We start from the raw sequence: 22,834 nt of genomic DNA, 5'->3' as shown, positions 1-22,834 counted from the left end.
AGCAGGGTTACCAACTTAAATCAATGCTTCAGGATTTGCAGTCAAATTGCAAAACTGCACTGAGCGGTACAATTTCCTCTTCTCTCTCCCCACCCTCTGGCTTCAGGAAAGTCCTCGATTACATTTCTGACAAAAAAAAAAAAAATAAATGCACAAAAGTAAAATCCATTACACCACTAAAGTATAATTATTTTGTGTTTTGCAATTAGAAGTAGAGATGGTTTAAAAGATGGCCTATTTGTAATCATTCCACTTCATAAATTTTTCTAATGACAGCTGTGTAAGTTGGAAAGTAATGTAACACATCTAATGAGAGAAATTCGGTATACTAATGACCTTGTTCATAAATCTCATATGTCTTTCATCTTTCATTTATGTTTAAAAAAGGACACAATTTAGTTCATTAATAACGACCAGAACATGAAACCTTTGCTTTTCCTTATAATCTCAGAACTGCTATACATAGATTTTACACAATCCATTATACATCCTTAGATTCTACATTACCAGGAAAAATGTCAGGTGCCTGCCAAAACCAGACATATTCAGCTCTAATGAGCATTTAAGTGTAATTCACAGAGGAGTAAAGGAGAGAGAACTTTACAGATGTGGGTGTATGGAGGATTTCAGTCACCAGCATCATTCACAGTATCTCAGCAAAATATTAACCAGTATAAGATATGCTTTGTAGCTGTGCATCTTCTAACAAATAATGCTTAAGGGACACCAGTCTTAAGAGGATTTAGACCTCAGTTGTCAATATACTTTTGCAAGAAACATTTTCAGGGCATAGTTACTCTGCTGGAGATAACGTCCAACCCACATGGCACAGCAAGCTCTGATTCAAGCCACCAAGCAAAGCTGAGTGACCACGGCAATGTATTTCCAGACTAAGCCTGGCTCGCACACAGCGCTTGTATCTTTGCACATACCACTCGGTTAATCCCTGGATCAGAAAAGCAATCCTCAGATCAGAGAGCAGTTGGCATGCGGGGACAGGCAGGAGGTGTGACATGGGCAGTGCACTGGGGACACCCGCCCTTGCCCTGCACAGCTGGCTGCAGCTGGAGCAGAGACAGCACTGAGCCATGAAGCCCACACACTCTGATCTGTGATGTTTTGCTCCTGATGGCCGGTTTGCTGGACCTCTACAAAACACAGGCACAAAGCAGACATTTCCCTTTTGCCCTTCATGCTCCCTCTTGCATCGGCTCTCAGAGACGAGCAACAGGTTGTGCTGTGGCCCTCTCTGCAGAGGATTAGCAGGATACTTTCTGCTCACACGGTCACCAGTTCATGAAAGCTTCCTGGAAGTTAACGTCTTTGAAACCAAAATCCTTGGGTGAAGATTGAAATTGGCCAACGAGGGGACAAGAGACAGACACCATAATCACATAAGCCTCATTTGTTTAGAAATGAGGCTAAAAAACAGATGTCTTATAAGTATCTAAGGCAGCGAGTATTTGCTGATGGAAGAAGCTTACTAATCTGCTTAGTGCCTCACTCTGCAGAGGGGGGTGGCACAGGGGGGCACTGGAGGGGACAGGGACACACTGGCTGAGCTGCCACCTCGAGCAGCTGGGAGTCTGGGTGCAAATCAGGCAGAATCAGGCAACATCATTAAGTTCTGTTTTGTGGTAGAGGAGATTTCCCTCAGTTTGATTTCCCCTAGCTCTAACTTGCAAGCAGTAGAGGTTTCCAAACCTCAGTCCAATAAAATCCAGGCTGTGTCATAGCATGGGGAGTAAACACAACCCACAGCAGCCCCAGGCAGCAGCTGCCTGGTGGCTGCACAACTTCTGTCACTACAGACTGGGCTCTCCTCCTCTGCCTCACCTGGTGCTGGCAGGCGCTTAGCTCCAAATCTGTTTGTGTCACCGATGGTAAAACAGATGCTCCGACAGCAAAGCCTCCAGCCACACAACTGCAATTTAGGCTCATAAAAATCTGACCAGTGTTGCTGCTTGCAGACAGTGCACTAGTGGCAGTGAAGCCTTCTTCTCCCCTGTCTGCTGACAGCTCTGGGTAGCAAAGCAACCTGTGTTGGGATTCCAACCAGAGGAAGGGGAGGTAAGATTACAGGTGTGCAGCTTGCTAAGGTTGCAGACTGACTAGTGGGAAGCTTCTTTATGTATGAATGTTACAAAGCACTGTATAGACTCAGATTAAATTCAAGGAAGAAATAGGACAACAGCTTGATTCTTTAACCAAACCCATTAGCTCACACTGTTTTTTTGTTTTTGTTTTTGTTTTTTTTTAATAAAGTGGCAGGGAGCAAAGAAATGTACCAAATAAAAGGATATCTTTTATCATGTTGTACGGCACGACTTGCCTTTGCAGGCTGCTGTAATTAGTTGGTCTGTCTAGCGCCTTGCTCTTTTTCCCTGTGTTGAATACTAATGCAGGGGTCCGACAGCACCAGCATTTGGAAGCAGCGAGCACTTGGGGCCCAGTGGTGCTAGACTTGTGCACAGCAATCAGATACTTCCAAAGGCCACTTGGAAATCTCCCTGCAGCTGCATTTAACCTGTGCTGTTTTATTCTGTGGTAGCTTCCACGAGGTACAGTCTCAGGGTGACCTGAGCTGAGCAACAGTATCTTTGCAGAGGTGTTTACCTAGTGATAATGATCCAGCAAGATAAGCCTCCTGTTCATATGTTATATATCTATTACTCCTAAGGGAGTAGCAGAGGTGTTATCCTGCTGTGCTGGTTGCAACAGCAGTAATTATGGAAGTCTACCGCCTAACACACATCCCCCTGTATGTGCCCAACTCAGCCAGTTGCTCTTCTATGACCTGTTCTGGACACTGATGGCCCTCACCAGACAGACAGGTGAGACATACCATCCCCGCATGGACACCTGTGTCAAACGGGTAACCTTATTTAAGGTGACGTATAGAAAGGCTTGACAAGCACTAGCGTTTAGTATGGCTGTCACATGTTTGGCTGTCCTACCAAGCCTCAGGCCCATAGCTCAGCTGAAACTGCAGAGTCCCTGATTAAATCACCGGCCTTCCCTCTCATCTCCAGCATCCAAACAACCCTGAGTCCCTTCCTAAATGAGTAATATCAGACATCCTCCAGACACCCCATCCATCCCAGCCTTAAATGCATTCGCATACCCAGACTTCAGGCAGTATGGTGTTTCTCTCCTGTGATAATTAAACTCCAAACCGAAAGTTCTCATCTTGTGCCAGTTCCTAGCAAATGAACAATTTAGCTGCTTAATTTGGAGGAGTGAATGAGGTAGCCGTGCAAGCACTTGGCAGCTACAGGCAGGTTTCGGTCTCGCTGGTGCCAAAATACAATGCTTTTCTAGTGTCTAGTAAGTGCCAGTAAGCAACATGCAAAATCTTGACCTTGGTAAGAACATCAGCCCTGCCCTCTGAGCCAGTGTGCTGGATGAGGCCCAGAGCTTGCTGTGGACCCCCACTTTTTCCCAGGAATTCTATATCCTCCTTTGTTCTCATGAGGTGTTGGCTGCAGCATCCCTTGTACCAGGGAGGGGGGACAAAAGATTACCAAAGAAAGCCTTTCCTCAGCACAATAAGTGAACATGTATTGCTAAAGTACATTACATTTACAATCCTCCTCTTCCTTTTTTTTTCCCCCCTCCTTCCTCTATTTCTCTTTATGTTCCCTTTTCTCCGCCTCAGGCTTAAGCCAAGTAATTTGAATTCACTTCAAATACTTATCTGTAGTTCCTTACCTGCAATTCATTATTTACTGTGCTGTTCACTTAATAGTAAATACTGATTGCTCTAAAGGACAGCTCATTTGTTTGTTTAATAAGCTGCCTTTAACTTACAGTGAACAAATCTTTCAAAATATCACTATTAAGAAGTGATGCAGTTCCAGATTCTTTTATTGTATACCCTTGCTTCCAGAAGTATGTAATAAAAATATTGGACAGCTAAACAAGTAAAAAATTAGATTTCCATTTATTTCATCAACCTAGAGCACAATTTTCCCTACATGTAATTACTACATTAAAATTGCTCATAAATAGTAGCAGGATGACAGCCAAAATTCCCAGATTACTGGTCTACTGCTTCCAAGAGAAATATCGCACTAAACATGGCATCAACCACGGCTATTTGTTTCCCTTGTAAAATATGTGAGATTTGGTCCTTGTATAAGTCCTGTACAGCACAAATATTCGTGAAAGTACTGGGTTCCCACTGTTTAATATTGGCACATTGCTGGGCTGACCTTTTCATTAGCTAGAATCAGATTTAATTTTTCAGTGACATATATGTGACAGGATTGTTAAATAAAAGTCATTGGTAATTAGAAATCACAGCCTTTGGTGTGGCCCCAGTTAGAGAATAACAGAACAAAACTCTGGAAAAAAAATTACTTCCTGGCATGAGAAATAAAAATTGGGTTATTTAATTACACATTACATTGCAAGTTAAGTAACTATATTGGACAGGTGCTTAATTAAGTACTCTCACTTTTTCTGTATTACAATCACAGAAGAAAAAAATCCTAAACACAGTTGAAACCACCATCCCTACACTGCTTGTAAATGAAGGTCAGCCTGGACCCAGCTGAGGAGGTGCCTCTTACCCATATATTCTTCCAAAGATGAGCTTCTTGAAGCTCCATCACCTTTGACAGCCTCTTTGGTGAAGCTGTTGAGAAGATGAGACTCAATCAAAGTCCATAGCGAGCAAACCTGGCTGATGAGGAATTTGAGTGTGAAAAGCACCAGGGATGCTCCACCTGCCTCTTCCTGCCCTTGCTAATCCCTGGTTCAGGGGACATTGCAGATGACACCTATGATGACATGAACTTTACTCAGAAAGTGTTAATCTCCACCCCAATGAGTCTCTATGCCTATTTCTCTCTTCCCCTGCAGAGCCTTTCACAAAATGGGTGACAAAAAGCTCATAAGGCAAGGAAATGTGTTCAGTGTAGGACAAACTGGTCCCACAGCAGCTCCCAGCAGAGGTGCCATGATGCCTAAGGGTACAGGGAGAGCACCAGAGAGCACACAGAATCAGTCGCCTCTGCGCTTTTCCATGCCACAGGCAGGAATACCTCCTTAATTTGCTAATTAGCTAAGAAAGGTTAAAATTTATGATAGTGAAACCTTAAATATAATGCTACAGCAATAGTATTTATGCAGTTATAGTTCTTTTATTTTAGCCTGAACCCTCACCTCCCTCTCCCCACATGCAGAGTCTCTCATGTGTTTGGAAAAGATCAGAAGGAATATTTATAAGGACCATCATTTTACTTCAGGTGTCGAAGTTATACATAGCTTTTCCCTAAAAGCTTTTTGACATCTCAGTGTTAGTACCAGGGAGAACATAACCTTCACTTGACTCTATCCCTATCACCTATTTTTGGATGTTGTTAGTTCCCAGAAAAGCAGCCCAGATGCATATGCTGGAGGTGATTAAAATAATCATCCAAATTAAAAAGATGTTCTTCCTTCCATGGTAAAGTATTTCCAAATAGACTGCAGCACATCAGCATGAAGATTTTATTTTTAGATGCAATTCCACTCTTGGGAGATTTAGTTAGAGAAGTCTATGCATTAAGTATCTTGCCAAGGGCTTTAGAAACGTTATTGGACAACACATGTAAAGTAAATTTTTCAGTGCAGTAAAATAACTTCAACATTATTTCACAAAATTCGTGTTTCAAACCTGATATGCCTTCCCAATTCTGTAATCCATCAGTCTTTCAGTTCCTCAGACCACAAAAAACCTCAAAAAATGTGATAGAATTAATATAAATAATAAAGAAATATATACACAAGGCTGTGGAATGTTCTACTATAGGTGTACAAGCATCTTCCGTTCTGTGTGCCTGGCCATGGAAGGATGCATCTGGCATCAGCTGTCTGTTTTTGTAAATGCTCCCTATCTACTCCCAGATGTTCCTAACAAAATCCTAAAATGAAATCCCCCTTAAGCCTTAGTAGATCACATCCTGTGCTCTCAAGCCATTCAAAACCTGACTATAAACGGTTAATGATTTCTCTTGGTCATCCCTCTGCCCATATAATGGCACAGCACCTGACAGATTTGATTTGTTTCATACAGCTAGTAGCGCACTTTACTATTACATCACAGACCACATTTCTTAAAGCCTTGCATGTCTTTTGCACACACACAATGACTGAAAACTAAAGAAATGTGGTTTCTAATCAATGCAAATTATCTGCTTGCTGGCAACTGTCTGTTGACATTTGCCAATGTGAATGTTCTCCCTAGGATCTAGAGGTGCTGCTGCCAAAGAATGTGAGGTCTTCAGGTTTTCCTGAGAAAATAAGTAAAATAGATTCCCTACTGTCATTTCACCAATACAAGTCATACAAACTAGATTATCTCAATACTCTTTTGCCTTGTTTTCCTTATACCTTCTAACATGTGCCATTGGGTGGCTCCTTTCAAGACAGCAAGAGCTTGGTTTTTAAATGCAGCGTGGAACTGAGCAATGTTTCCAGAAACATGTGACATTTGAACTTAATAATTTGTCAGTATCCATTTTGGCCTAATGTCAACTAGACTTGACTTAGAGCAAAGGAACTTTTGCAAACTTAAATGAAACTTCCCACTTTTTTATTCGCTTCCTGTGAAAATCTGTGTGAGCAAGAATATTTGACAAAGCCACCAACTTAATACAAATTATACTACTGCTGAAAACAAAGTTCACTTTTGTAGCTGTGGATATTCATAATGGAATCCTACTCAAAAAATATCAGCAATGCAAAGATATCCAGGAGACCAGGTTTGCCAGCCCTGTCAGATCAGGTCTGCTGGGAGCTCAAAATGCCTCTGACCAGCTCTTGTAATAAAGACTCAAAAGAAAATCCAGTGTAGAAATCAATACCTGGTTTAGGTTTTTCATAACCAAAGAAATAAATGTTAACTGTGAACAGTACATTGTTTATGATGAATACGTCATTGAACTTTAGTTATAACATTATTGACATGGCACTTAAAAGTAAATTGAGATAATCATTGATGTGGTTACTCCTATTAGGAGCACATAAACCTGGATGCCCAGCAGCCAAATTCCACCTTAATGGCTGTTCTTAAACATGTGAAGAAATACAAACATCTGTATTGATTTAAAGAGAACAACAGCAGGACACCCAGTCACCCAAAAGTCACTCTGGCTCAGCCCTCCTGACTGGGCAAGCACAGGTAAGCAGCAGGAGTGCAGGAGAATCCTCTCCTGATACATATATCCTCCCCACTTCCTATAACTGCTTGGGGGCTTTCTGAGCTAGATGCTGCATTTAACCTTTTGTCTGTAACAGCTACCAATGGGCCTTTATTCCACAAATCTAAGTACCTTTTTCTTTTTTCTTAATTGATTATATTCTTTGACCTCCACCACCAGAGATAACAAGTCCCTAAATACATAGAGTGTTAAACTTGCTGATTAATAATCTCACTGGTTCTCCCTAGCTCTCTACAGGCCCTCTTTGCATCACTTGTCATTGTGCAATTCCTTGTATTCCCTCTTTGGAATCCTGTTGACAAGCTGACCTCCCAGCGCACCAGGGCATGTGCATATGGTGGCGTAACTTAGCTGCCCAGGTTGGTCTCACATCCTTATTCTCTGGTTACCCTCATTGTATGTAAAATTATTCTTTCCCCAGTTCATTTTTGGACTGGGTTAATTGGGCAGAACTCTGAGCAGTGGGAACACTGGGCAGCAACTCCTTTAACAAATGAGCTTAGATCTACAGACACAAACTTAGTCTTTCCTTTAGTGGGAACCAATATGTATCTTTACATTCACCTTCTAGCCCTCTTCCAGTTCTACCGTGGCAGCAACCCCTCTTTCAGGGAAAAAGATGAATTTAAGGTAGTGTATTTGAGATGTATATACCACTCCTGCAGTATAAATTGTTTGTGTAAATGTTTTGCAGACTTCTGAAAAATCTACAATTATTTAGTTTCTAAGGTATTTAAAGTAAAAGATGAATGAGAAAAAGAAACATCATGAATTTTCAGATCATATTTCTTCATAATTTTGTATAACACTTGTACAAGTCACCATAAAATAAGGTTCCTGGTTTATATATACTCATATTTACAGATGTAAGAGCAGTCTAATCCCCATATGTGTTTCTGTTTTACCTCCTTTACCTCAAGGTATGGCCTTACATTCATTTCTTTTTTTTTTTTTTTTTTTGTTAACCAGTGAAATCAGAGAAATTATTCTATCACAAGGACATAACGCTGTAGTAGAGAAACGTTGTGAGCATGGCTTTTTCACGGACCTGTAAATATGCAGTGACTGTCACTCTCCCTTGCTGGTAACAAAACAGCACAGATTTGATCTTTGCAGACACATCTGAAATCACACGAGCTGGTTAAAAATTAAACTATTGTCTGAGGCTCTTGCCATTATGCATTTCCTTGAGATCCTACGTCTCTAAATGAGCTTACCACATTTCTGGCTGAAACTAGTTTTATATTAATTGAAATTTTTATCGGCGATTAGCATTTCAGCTCATAGGTCAAGCATGAAGCATAAAACAAAGTACAGTAGCAACTGGGCGGGATGACTGGGAATGACGGCGTGTCAGCCATGCACAAAGGAAATAAAAACAGGTTGCAGTTTGTTTCCAGATGAGACAGCTAATGTCAGCCTCCTCCAATGGAGGCAATGCAAATTCTTCTGCATTTCAAAACGAATTTGAGGCAAAGGTGTTTTCTTCTTTTGTATGCTCATTCTCTCTCTTTCAGAGCACAAAATAATAGCAAAATCATGAGCTTTCTTGTGCTAATGAAACCAAACATGAACTATAGTAAAGCAACACTTCCGAGGAGAAATCCTGCCTCACCCTGAAAGCCTCCCCTGAAACCCAGCTCATGCCACAGTTAGTTTTAGCCATTCCTGCTCCTGCTCACAGCACATCCTTCAAAAGACACAAAGCCAAGCAGAGCCCTATTGAATTGGAAATGTGGGAAGGGGATCTGCCAGGCAGAGCTCCTTGCAAGCCTGGAACCTAATGAGATTGTTCATTCAGCATAAAGCTCAGTGAAAACAGCATATCACCCTCCCAAACACACACACACACACACACACACGGGCTTATCTAAAGTATGCCACTGAGAAATTCTGCACTCTATCAGGCAGTAAAGGAAGGGGAAGAATTTACAGCACCCAGCACCCATTGGGCTCCATTCAAGTGCACAGTGTGTTCATGGTACAGGAGCAATCCCTATGTCACGAAAATCATCCGACAACAACAGAATCCACTGCAGAGTAATGAAGGTTCAACTTTACACTAGTGATTTTCACCAATTCACAGCAAGGGTTGTGCTTACTTGAGAGTTCCCTGTGCTAGAAGCAAGGTGACAACATGAACTGAGAGGAAAGAAAAAGGCATTTAATTGCAAATGAATTACCTCTATAAACAGCAGAAAACAGCTATTATTCCCACTTGGCCATTAGAGACCATTTTTTCCTGATGCATCCCAGATACATGAACTTATTCACAAGGTAGAACACTGTGAATACTGTCAAATACCAAAAATCCTAAATCTGAACCCCCTGCTTCACATACATCATGTGAGAGCATGCTTACAGCACTCACAGACTTCGGGGAGTCTCAGTGTGTTCCCAAGATCCCCAGAGAAAATCCTAGCAGGCTTCACACACAAAATCTTAAAACCAAAGGAAAACTAATATCAAAACTGAAGCAAATCTCCTTCTATATCAATGTTATTCTTGTATCTCAGCATAATAGCACTATATGACAGTGAAAGTCATTGGAACATTGCGTGTTTCTAATTTAAATTGCAGTCAGTGCTTCATGACAATGGAGAGTTTCATGGCAAGTGATCTTGTGTACTTCCTGCCTTCCTCTGATTTTTCCTTCTGTGTAATAAGAGAGATTAGCTCACCCAGCTTTGTGGAGGATCTCACAATACTTGCTTTTCCTGCTAACTCAAATCCATTAAGCTGCCATGTTACTAAAGATACAAGGAATTATTTAAAAACTCAAGTGAAATGTATTGATTTAACCACAGACACAGCTTGAAAGCATTTAAGGATGCAAGTTAAACACCATCCACATCACTGCAGGTCAGATTCTGAAATCCCAGCATGTCCTCCCTGGAGGCCCCTCCTCTAGCTTTCGGTATCTTGGTCTGCTTCTACAGCACACCAGTACAGGACGCTGGAGACCAGTAATGAGTGGTGTCCCTCAGGGATCGGTGTTGGGATCGGTCTTGTTTAACATCTTCGTCGCTGACACGGACAGTGGGATTGAGTGCGCCCTCAGCAAGTTTGCCGATGACACCAAGCTGTGTGGTTCGGTTGATACGCTGGAAGGAAGGAATGCCATCCAGAGGGACCTTGACATGCTTGTGAGGTGGGCTGATGCTGATGCCAACCTCATGTAGTTTAATCATGCCAAGTGCAAGGTCCTACACCTGGGTTGGAGCAATCCCAGACACTGCTACGGGCTGGGCAGAGAAGAGATTCAGAGCAGCCCTGCGGAGAAGGACTTGGGGGTGCTGGTCAATAAGAAAGTGAACATGAGCTGGCTTCAGTGTGCTCTTGCAGCCCAGAAAGCCAACCGTATCCTGGGCTGTATCAAAAGGAGTGTGACCAGCAGGTCGAAGGAAGTGATCCTGCCCCTTTATTCTGCTCTTGTGAGACCTCACTTGGAGTATTGTGTGCAGTTCTGGTGTCCTCATCATAAAATGACATGGAACTGTTGGAACAAGTCCAGAGGAGGGCCACGAGGATGATCAGGGGACTGGAGCACCTCCCGTATGAAGATAGGCTGAGAAAGTTGGGGCTGTTCAGCCTGGAGAAGAGAAGGCTGCGAGGAGACCTCATAGCAGCCTTCCAGTATCTGAAGGGGGGCTATAGGGATACTGGGGAGGGACTCTTCATTAGGGACTGTAGTGATAAGACAAGGGGTAATGGGTTAAAACTGGAACAGGGGAAGTTTAGATGGGATATAAGGAGGAAATTCTTTCCTGTTAGGGTGGTGAGGCACTGGAATAGGTTGCCCAGGGAGGTTGTGAATGCTCCATCCCTGGCAGTGTTCAAGGCCAGGCTGGACGAGGCCTTGGGTAATATGGTTTAGAGCAAGGTGTCCCTGCCCATGGCAGGGGGGGTGGAACTTGATGATCTTAAGGTCCTTTCCAACCGTAACTATTCTATGATTCTATGACAATCCACACTTATCAGTTGGATTTGCAGTTTACCAAGGAAGAAGTAACAGAGGAATTTACTTAGGGCACTAAGTGAAGGATTTGGCCCAGTTTATGCATTAGGAAGTCTAAGCACTACAGCAAACATGATAGCATAAGAGAGCATTCTGTTTCTCTCTCCTGGATCCATGTTCATCATCCTTTTCACTACTGGCAAGATGCAGAAAAGCAGTTGTTGTTGACTGAATTATTTTCCGGTGATCACATAGAAGATATTTCATTAGGCAGATCACATGCAAATGGTACGTTTTAAGGCACAGTTGATCTCTAGAGACACAGTTTGACTCCAACTAAGTAACTGAGCAGGGAACAATGAGGAAGCAACACACGCAGAAAAAAACACTATCAAAACAGTCTAGAAGTCTTGTGAAACATAAGATTACTCACCTACTTACTAAGCACCTGGTGAAAAATGTACTGGGTAAAACGAAGTCCATTCCTCCAGATAGCTGATAGGAGCTTGGTAAAGTATCTCCCAAGACCAGACAAATAGGTTTAGAACACTTAGAAACAATCTGGAGGTAGTACCCACTAATTACATAAATGTAATTTCATCATTACTTTTCCTTTCTCTTCACTTTTGGTGTTTTGCTTTCCATGGCAACCATAAAAAACATGTGCCTAAAATGTACTGCCAAATATTAAGTCCTTGTTCCAAAAGCCGGAGCATCACAATGGTCCATCACAGTGTAACTATGAACACTGAGCACAAACATACCATGTTTTCCCCTATCCCAGTTTTTGAAAAAAAAAAATTCTACTTTGCTGGAAATCAAAGTAAAAAAATTAAACTAGAAGTACAACAAACATTTATCAGGAGGGGAACATTCCGCTTGAGTGATTAAAATCTATTCAAGTTACATAAAACTGTAAGGAGAATGTTAATGTTGAATGTCACACCTGCAGAACCATAGTCTTCATTACCCATTCCGTCCATAACATGATGTTCTTCAGAACAAGTGTGACTTTTGCTCGCCAGCCTGTCTGCAGATGTATTGTACTAATCAATTTACATGCACATTGGGGAAAAGCGCTCTCCATGTCACACATGTGCAAACTGTATTATATACTTCATGAGGAGCTTCTATAGCATTACACATGTTGTTCTACCTTTTTCTTAAAAAGAAGAAAAAAAGAGAGAAATCATAAATACTGTCAGTCATAGTTTTTTATCTCCTTTGTATTGCATCATGCCAATAGGTCCACTTCATTGCCCTCTATAATCGATTATGCACCTCAGAAAGACTAACCAGAAAATGACACAGAAAACCATAGAGAGGAGTGAGTTATAAAAAAGACAAAACCTGCACAGAAGCTTTCATACACTTGACTTTCAAATATTTCTGACTTAACTTCTGTCTCTTCATGCTTCCCTGTAGCCAGCTGTGAGCCTACAAAGGTCCCTAAAGCACAGGGAAGACTAGCTGCATGGCCTCACTCCTTGCAGATCTTAAGCATTTCAAATAGCTCTCCCCAACACATACAAATGCATAGACACCCCATATTCTTCTTGCTTCTCCAGCCCAATTGGTGTGTACATTCAATTCATCCTCCTCGGGATAAAGAGCATCATTTAATATAGAGCTGAACTGCATCTGGAAGCCTGATGGACACTCTTAGATGCCACCTGAAAAATGTGACTATATTATTATAAATAATATTTCATGTTAAATAAGTAGCATAAATCCTTTAGAGGTCCAGGGCACAGCATGCCAGAGAAAGAAAGCACAAAGAGAACTCGCCAAGAACCTGATATTAAATGCAGAAAACTGCCCACAGGCAGGGCAGCTCCCTGACACGAAAGCACAAAGCTAAACCTGACGCAGTGGGATATGCTTATCTATAATTTAGCCAGTGAATACTTGAAAATAACTAATCTTGTACTATACCTACCAAATTCTGTTTTATTCTACATGGCAGAAAAGCCAGTGGGAACCTTCCTCATTCCTTGTACATCTAAACTAGAGGTAACAGGAGCTGGCAGGTGACGTATTGACTTTCTCGACACTCCCCTCTCTACTTTTTGCAACTCTAGAGCCTGAATTATTGTGGTTTCCCAAACAGACAGCAAAAGAGCTAATGGCTGCTAAAGACAATGCACTGTAAAAATGAGAAACACTCCTGCAATTACAGCACATGCCCTTTGAGCTTTTCCCTTCACTCTCCTTTTTCTCCCTTTATTTATCTGAAGTTATTTAAAGGACAGATCTGTTTAAGCAGCTGCTGCCACAACTAGTTGGCCCAAACAGCTCTTTTAATTAAATATTTGCTGCTGTGCGAGTTTTCTCTCCCCTTCCTCCTACCCTTGTGGACAACATTTGTTCTTGCAAAGATAACAGGTCTGCTGAGCAGCCTCTGCCTTTGCCTGCAAGGCCTCCTGCCCTCCAAGCCCCTACAATGACGTGAACTCTCCACAAAAATTAATCATATGATAGGCAGCATGATATCTGCTATCAAGGAGAGCCATCAACAATAAGGAAAAGAAACAAAACTTGACGGGGTTTAATAATCATTATTAAATTTTCATTTATATAATTAGACTTTAGTAATAACTACAGCATATCTCTTATGGCATGGTAAATTCACAGTGCACTTCACAACGTGATTTTTTTTCCTTCTCTCCCACCAATAATTGAAAAGTAGATTGGATAACTGATGTCAAAACACATACTAAGCAGATTTGCATAGAGGATGGAAATGGAGATAAGTATCACAATGCAAATAAGAGAACTCTCAAGAAACATGGACTTTAAGCAGGTTTATTAGAAATTTCTTTCTCAGATTTTCTCCCCAGTCAGTGACCAGGTACAGCAATGCCTCTGTGAACTTTATGGTTTTTCCCACCCATGATCAGCAAGGCATTGGGTTTACTCTACTATATGTACTAACTGAATTGTCCACTGTGCTCCTCCCAGCAGGTAACCCAGGGAATAGCATTAAAGTCCATCGGGTTGACCAAATACCAGTAACAGCTTGACATCCTCAAGGAAAAGCTGCTGTCCTACTGACATCTCACAAAGCAGATATGTGAACCATGACTCCAAGATTCTCACGTTTCCATATTGGAAAAAACAAAAACTGAAAAAAGACCTTATCTGTTAGACCAGTTTGACATTGGAGGTAGAAAAGGCAAAGGGAAAAAAAAAAAGAAATTAAATGCTTTGCAAGCCAAGATGTTTCAGTAGCGGACATGGACACTAGTGGTAACCCTCTGTGAGAAAACAAGGGATGAGGCTGAGCAAGCAAAGTGCTTCAAAGCTGCACAGAGGATCACAGGACCCCAAGTGTGAAAGTGAGATGGAGAGATAAATGCATCAGGAAAAAAGAGGCAGCAACAGAAGTACACGAGGAAATTAGATCAGACACCAACAAGCCTGGTACAGCTATGCAGGGCCTCAAAGCAGCTGCCGTTAGATGTAGATGAGTGAGTGAAGAGATCCAGGGAGAGGGCTGATACTGTCAAAATAGTGGGGAATGCAGATGAGTGAGGGATCGGTGCTGTGTAGTGACAGGCAGGGCAGGGGCTCAGGAGAACTGGGGGCTGGAGCAATAACACACTGTGGAGGAAATGAAAGAGAGTCTGGGTCTCAAAGCACCGAGCAGGGAACTGGAGATCCCACAATGGCAACAGCAGTTTGTGAGGATCTTAAGGAAAAGCAGCTCACCGAGGCATCAAGAGCACAGAAGCAAATTCTTCGTTCCACAAAGTATTCCAAACCTGTCTGACCTCTCTCAGCTGAGAGGCACAGTGGGAATTTATTCCAAAAAGAAAGACTAATAACATCAAGCAAATTTTATTTTATCTATAAATGACTTATATTGAGACAGACAAACTAGTACAAGCTATTCAGCTGTATCTGCACAAGAGAACCCAGTTCCACCTTACTCTGATCTACCCCACTGTATCCTTTGAGGTCCGGATAGATGCTCCTGACACCACCTTCACTGTCAAATAACAGTTCTGATCTTCTGTTCCTATGGGAAACCTATCAAATTCCAGTCATGCACCAGATCTCTTCTATGTCTTTCTAGCCAAAAGAAACAACTAATAAAGCAAGGCAAGGCTGGGGTTAGGGCTATTCTCTGTTACCTACCTCAGGAAAACCCTTCTTGGGTGGATTTATTGATATGATTTATATGGTTTATAAACATATCAAATAAGTGAAATTCAGTGTGTTTCCTGAGAGAAACACAAAAGGGCAGTATCTCAAGTCACTCTGCTTTCCTCAGATCCATTCACCAGCAAACTCTAACCTCATTAGCCCTCTCCCAGGCACTGGTCATGTCAATGCAGACTGGAAACATACATAGGTCCTTCAAATCAGTGGAGAAATTGGGAAGAATCTGTGAGCTATTATAAACTGCCTGTCACATTTAGGAGTAGACAGAAAATGAAAACCATAAAGAACAAAATCTCCAGGTAGAGACTCCCACCTCTAACAGACTTCACCAAAATCTGAGTACTATCAGACTGGAAGCACCGACATAAAGCCAAACAAGTTTGTTCATTCAAAGGTAACGCCTTTGGCAGCTGCTAATCCATCTGAACATTAATTTTCTGTTTCCTAATTTTGTCTTCTTTGCTTTTGTAACAGCGTTTCTCATTTTGCAACTTTTGCTTTATTAGAGCGAAAGCTGGTTACATTCTCAACTTGTCTAATGTTTAAATGGGTTTATGTGAACTTGCTGGGCATGAGGAGCACCGCTTTCACACTCAAAGGAATCAGTGTTTTCAACTCTATAATCCAGGACAAGTTCAGGCATCTCAAGCGTTTGGGAGTGGCTCTCACTAGCTACAAAATCAGCTCTAGGGCTGCTACCATCAAGCTGCAGGCCAGGAGGAATCATCCCAGGAACTGGTTGTTATCTCTAGCACAGCTTCTCCCTCTTGAGAGGAAAATCCAGGACTCCAGAAAACATCCAGACTGGCACATAGTGTGGCTCATCTGTTTCTGAGACCTAACGGGCTGCTGTATAGACAGACCCAGCGTTGCAGAACACGTCCCAGTGTTAAGCAGGCTGAGTCTAACCCATTGTCTGCTTAACATGACAGGTCTACAGGCTGTAAAACAGCTGAAGCAGCATACACCCTGAAATATTCAGCTTAAACACACGCCTTTACCCTGCCAGCATAACTGAAAAGCCTCTCAGCAGCAATTTAGCAATGAATAGTCAGGAGGTGGCTTTAAGTTTCATCAGAAAGCTGGCACTGCCTTTGCTCTAGGCTTCATAGAGATCAAGGGCTGAAATGTAACCTGCAGGGAGCAATGACACCAACCTCGTCCCAAAGTCAACTCCATTCCCGTACAGGTAACAAAGCCTCCTGCGGGTGCCAGGATCCCCATATGGCTGCCAGCCCACATATTACCCACTCAAACAGGTTTGCCTGTAAATGTTTCACTAATCCTGAACCACAAAAAGGCTTAAAATATCTGTCAATCACACTGCCTCCCCACTGTCCTCCCCACAGTCCTCACAGCCTTGCTGGGAGGATTGCTATTGAGATCGGCCAGGGCCGCCAATGTACTGCGGAAAATTAAACCCCAGCCATGGAAACAATAGCTATTACAAAGCATGTAATCAGCAGGAGATGGGATGAATGTTTGTAATTTCAAGCTGTATAAAAGGTTTTTAAAATGCCTTTAGTCTCATCCATACAACTTTAATATTTTGCTGCCTAATAGTTGCATTTTATAGCTAGGCCATAATCTTATTGAGGTACAAACTCTTACAGTATAACGTCAAGATATGTGGTAGAGTCAAGCAAACATTTGTAGCAATTATATGCCCAGGAGATTTCATAACATCATAGAATTAACAAGCAGCTCAGTAAATTATATATCACTTGATCTGCATTTGCTCCATCTCCAGCAAAGAACTCTGCATCTTCTACAGGCACTCTGACACGACATGTCAGTGCATGGTGCAAACCTGTCAGGCAGTTATTGTGCATTAATGTTAGTTGCCACCTTATCTTGTAATGTTTTTTTCCAAAGAATTAAAGCACAGTCTTCTCGCATTTTCTTTTAAAGAGAAAACTCAATCCCAGCTAGCAAAAAAGAGTTTTGTCACACCTTGTGATTGGTGCTAGAAACCATTTCCACTTTTCCTTCAGTACAGAGCAACCATCCAAAGAGATGAACTCAATATAAAGGTGCTGGTAAGCTTAATTCAAAATGGGTGTCTTGAAACATTTAAATACTGCATGGATAAGCTAAGCAGGGAGATGCAGCTAGTACCCAGCCAGCAGGAGCAAGGTTCTTGCTGAAGACATACGTTACTAAAGTGGTCTGTCTGGCACAAAGCTCATTAAATGCACTGACAATCATTCTGACAAAGCATAAACCAAAAGCTACTGCCTCTCCTGCTGAAACTTTAGGAACGAGAATGGTTTAAAAGATTTCTGATAAAGAAAAAGCAGATTTTTTCTTTAAATATCTCTTTACAGACTACTCCAGCGATGCCAAGGTTACCAGTCAAAGCAATTACAATTGACCTGATTAGGCATTTGATCACGACAATGAATTGCCAAAGCAGCTGCTTCATTTCAGCTCAGAGATGAGTGCCCTTTAGTGTTTGCTAAAGTGATTTCCTACAAAACCTGTATCACTTGTCAGGCCACTATCTGAGAAGTGTAACACACTTAAAGAACTCACAGATTCATCACCAGCTAATTCTGTTTTCTGAACAGCACAGAAAAAGGAGACAATGATCAGGCATCAACTCCTGTCCTGTTTTACATCAGTTTTAAGGCAGACATTTACTGTCTTACACATGTCTGAGTGAGGCAGCCTGAGCTACCTGGACAATGGGGCTCCATTCAGGAGGTGTTTCTCCACTCCAACCCTTCCAGGGGTGAGTGGGGCCACAGCCTTGGCTTTGCACCATCCAACTTCTAGCAAAACAGGGGCAAAAAGATGGGACACAGCTGGGGACATGGATGACCTGTAACAACAGTGAGCACGTTTCTGACATGGGAATTTATCTATTCATTTACTTAATTTTGCTGGCAAATTTGATCCTGCTTCTAATCCTTTTGGTTGCAGGAGCAAAGCACTGGAACTGTATCTCAAAACAGGACTGACCTCACCCCTTGTGTATTGTTTCTTTTACTAAATGACTATTTTATACTGTGCAGACTCTAATACCACAGCCATCTGCCCAAAGGTGTACAAGCCATCTATATTGCAACAAAGTCTATTAATATGTATTAAAAGTCACTTTACAGTTGACATGAGCCATTTCTGAACATGAATATGAAAAAATATGATTATTATACCTAAAACTTTCAACTAATCACACATCACTGATTTTCTCACTCTGAGTTTGTAATTTAAACCTTTAAATATTTCACAGCAGCCTCATCAAACCAAGATTTCTGATGGCTGGAGAGCTGAGACAGCCCATTACACTAACAAGAAAAAGAAGAAAGAAAGTAAATAGAAACTTGTCCTTGGGGGAGCAGGAAAGAAAAACACAAAAGAGTAAAAAAGAAATTATTTTACATAAAAATGAGATAAAACCAAAAATTTAAGAAATAATGTATGCTGGTTTCCTTCATTATTTCATATTACACTGGTCATAGCGCAAGTATAATATATAACATAAATCTGTCCAAAAGGACATCAATGCCCAGCAGACAGAGCAGCTTTGACAGACGATATACACAGAACAGGCAGATCAGAGGTGACTGAGAGCCTGTGTCCATAACAAGACCAGTCCTGGTAAAAGCTGTCTAGACATCAGATCCAATCCAGCTCACTGGTACAGCTTTGCCTTCTGCAGAGTGAGGGAAACATTCCCTAATTTGTATTTCACTCACAGTTTCAGGGCTTTTACTCAGCACAGTTCACTTAAAACCTTGGGACTCAACAGCCTGAAACCTCTGAGACGTGGAAGCCTAGAGCAGGAGCACAAACTCCCAACTCTGCAGAAACCATTCCCTCCAGGACATCAAGTCCTCCAGGCATGTGACATGATTGAGATCAACGTTGCAAGGGACTTGGGTACTCTGCTCACATTAACACCATAAGCAATCTGTGTGCCCTATGTCCAAGGGCAATTTGAAAATCCCAGAGTGGGTTTTTGGTTTCTTTTTGGTTTCTGCATTCTCCTCAAGCACTGAGGAAGCAAATCCACTTATGAAAGCATTTATTAGACTTGCTGAGCTGTCTTTTTCCCATCCCTGAGTTACTTTGTGTGAATGTTAATCACAGTCATTATGCATTTTATCTTCTGTTAAATGCTTACCTTCATTCCCACACACACCCCCACCAAAAAAAAAAAAAAAAACAACAAAAAACAGGTCAGGATTGAAAACGAAGAACACAAAACCCAAAACTGGAAGCCATTTAATAAAGACTTATATCCAGAGATTCAGATCCCTTCCCCACTGGCCACACTCCTCATTTCCAAACTATTCCAACTACCTCTTCATAAAATTGTCTTCAAAAGCAATGCTGAGGGAGAGAGCAGTGCTCTCCCCCATTAGGAAGATGGAAAGCTGAGAGACAGAACAGATACTTTTGCAAGCAAACACGCAGCTCAATAAGGTTATAAGGGTTTCAGGTAGGCGCAGTATCTCAAGTCATTCAGTATTCTTCCCATGGCAGGGTCTTGGAGCTCTTCACTGCATCAAATATGAATACAATAAAGTATACATGCATGAATGTATCTAGGTATGTATATATGCATGAACATGGAAAAAGAGACTGAGGTGGTCAGCAACAAACTCCTTTGCTTTCACTTATCCTCACCAGAAAGATTTGTTTTCAGATGTAAAGCTCAGTGAGGCAAGAGCACTGCTGTTCATTGCTGCCTGGCCTCCATCTGCTCACTACCAGCAGCTCTGCTAAAGTAAGGTAACAACACCTAAACCAAGGATCAGTGTACTTTAAGCTAGAAGAGCTGCCATGAGCACCTCTCGATTCATAGCGTGCTCCAAGAGGAACACAACTCTCGCATAAATTACATCTTTTCTTTCATCATCCCTCTCTAAAGGCAGTTTTCCTAGAAAAGTGGTGTGTTGGTGAGTTTCTACTGTCTTCTTCCCTCTTCCAGGCCTTTCTTTGATTAACAATGACTTTTGCAGCACAAGCACAGACGTTTTAAACTGCTTGTCCTGCTAAGAGAATATTCCACTGATCTCAGCATATCTGTGGAATGTCAGGGATTTTGGTAAAGCTAGAAAGAATCAAACACATTTCTGTGAACATTACATTAAAAAAGAGAGATTAAAAAAAGCATACACACAAATGAACAGGGAATGTTCCTTAAAGTAATTCTGTATTGATCTGACACACAGAAAACCTCTGTATGTAATAGTGAGCTCTGAAGAAGGGAAATCATTCAAGTGCTTTTCTACCTCGTGTGTGCTGGCAGAGCCACAGGCTGGCTGTGTCTCCTCCCATCCCTCCCCAGGCAGATCCAGTGAGGGCTGGAATACAAATCTAAGTGACCCCTGTTCAAAATGCACTGTTAAAAAGACTTCCACATTTGAATTTTGAAGCATGCACAAAAACAGCCTGTGCAGCCTGAAACTGCTCTCCATCCAAGCATCTTATATGCAGGAGAGTGAAGCACCTCAGTCTCAAAGGAAACATTCTTTGTTTCTCTCCTTTTTGTAATGTTCGCTGTGATATGTCTCCTATTTTAATTATCTCAACAAGATCTCCTAGGAGGACCTGCTTGCTGGTTTAGAGATGCTTCAAAATTTAATGTAGATAATTAAGTAAATGATACAAGTAATTTAAAGATTCTATTAATCTAACTTCCATTTAAATCTTATTCTTCAGATGATATATCCAAATATTGGTATCTTGTTCTATTCAACAAGTATTTCTAGCACGTAAGCCCATAACAAATTAAAGATGTAAAAAACATTTGCCGTTGTCTGATGTGCATACATCTGCAAGTCTGTCATTTTGGAATAAATCGACTTGAATGACAGTCACACTACTGCATCATGAGCAATCTTCTGCTCACAGGCTTTACTCCTCCCTGGACTTGAACTTTCTCCTAACATTGCCCTGATGTGAAGATAACCTTACATCCAGATGATGGAGCTTTAGAGTTCAGAACACTTAAAGATATAGTGACCCTGCATTTTGGAAACAACACACAGTCGTGACATCAGTTGTAGCAAACAACGTACCTGTTACAGGACCGAACTACAGCAAAACTCCATGACATGAAACACAAGTCTGGTGCCTCAAAGTAGAAGAATTTTAATGAAAGCAAAAACCTGTGAGGAAGCTCTAGATTCTCTCACGAGTCCAAACTTTGATCCTGGCCTTTCTTTCAGAGTCACTGAATAAAAAAACAACTATTGGCATCTAAAAGGCTTCCAATAAATTATTGCATTTATTGATGAAAGATAAACTGAGAAAGGGGATGAGGACAACACAAATGAGGTTTTCTAAGGACCCAGAGAACTGCCATGTTTCAAGACTGATATATATTAATTGTTATGAATCTCTGAGGTTAAAATTACCTGGAAAAATAATGCATGCATAGAAATCCAGACTATGAAATAAAGAAGCTTCCTTCTTTATTCCAAAATAATCTTGTGCAGTTTGTGTCCTGCCTCCTTTGTTGGCCTAATACCTATTAAATTTTCCAAAGTGGCTCACTGCCCTTAGCAAAAAATAGAGTCAAGTAAGAAATCCCAACATCCTATTACTGCAAGCAGGATTTACAAATAAAATACGTGACAAAATTGCAATCATCCATCTTAGTTGAAGCGATTTATAGGACTGAAATACTGCAAGAAAATTAATGTAAAATGGACATGTGCTGAAGAACCTTTGGAGAAATAGCTGGAGTAATCAAGAGACGTCACATTATAAATTCAGCATAAGCACTCTCCCTTTAAAGTATTCAGTTCATACACCTGAAGGAACTCTTTTATGTAGACTTGCTTTTCTTTCATTTAAGACTTCAGATGTCACAGCCAGTCTTGGCAACCATGTCATTAATGACATATCAGCTGCAAAAATCACCCACCTGCTGCCATGGACCGGAATTGCACGGAGGACATTGGGCACTTGACATTGCACTTGACACTGGGGCAAAAGTCACACACCTCAACATCACCCGTGCTCACCACTGCGGCCAGGTTATGCTGTTGCTTTGTCACATGAAGCAACAGTAGCAAAGCAATGCCCTCTGAATTCTTAAAAAAACCCAAACAAAAAAACAATTCCTTTTGAATGTATTTCATGGCAGATGTTGATGATCTTTTCTCTGAATGCTTGTAAAAATATAGATGACCTATGGGAAATATGTCCCTTTTTTCAATCACAAAACAAGCTGATGTTGCAGTGGGTTACAAAAGTATGTTATATCAAGAGGTAGAATTTATCCCCAGAATGCTTCCAGATAGACCGGTGTCCTGAGCTCAGCAGCAGCAGTCATTTTTCACCTTCTCAGTAGCTGGTGCAGTGCTGTGTTTTTAACTTTCAGCCTGGGAGTAGCACCGATGTTTTTAGTTGCTGCTCAGTAATGTTTACTCTGACCAAGGACTTTCTGAGTCTCATGCTCTGCCAGGGAGGAGGGGAAGCCGGGAGGAAGCAGAGACAGGACACTTGACTCAAAGTAACCAAAGAAGTATTCTGTACCACA

General features: G+C 41.5%; 1 protein-coding gene across 6 annotated transcripts in view; it reads right to left on the bottom strand.

Moving 5' to 3' along the window:
- The window catches only part of CHL1 (cell adhesion molecule L1 like), a 141,893-nt gene that overhangs the window by 60,193 nt on the left and 58,866 nt on the right, over positions 1-22,834 (bottom strand). For 4 of the 6 annotated variants that reach the window (XM_061362116.1, XM_061362119.1, XM_061362120.1 and 1 more), the window contains exon 1: positions 4,460-4,600. The exons of 1 other annotated variant lie outside the window; for it this stretch is intronic. The gene's annotated coding sequence lies outside the window, so the exon portion shown is untranslated. Of the gene's footprint in view, positions 1-4,459; positions 4,601-22,834 lie in introns of those variants that run through there. One more of the 6 variants, XM_061362118.1, reaches the window with a different exon arrangement.

Source organism: Neopsephotus bourkii, unplaced genomic scaffold (assembly GCF_033783945.1).
Source record: "Neopsephotus bourkii isolate Nb327-2 ecotype Australia unplaced genomic scaffold, CSIRO-AGI_Nbou_v1 NB_1080, whole genome shotgun sequence".
Lineage (NCBI taxonomy): Eukaryota > Metazoa > Chordata > Aves > Psittaciformes > Psittacidae > Neopsephotus > Neopsephotus bourkii.
Note: the sequence above shows the minus strand (reverse complement) of the source record. Positions and strands in the feature narration are given on the sequence as shown.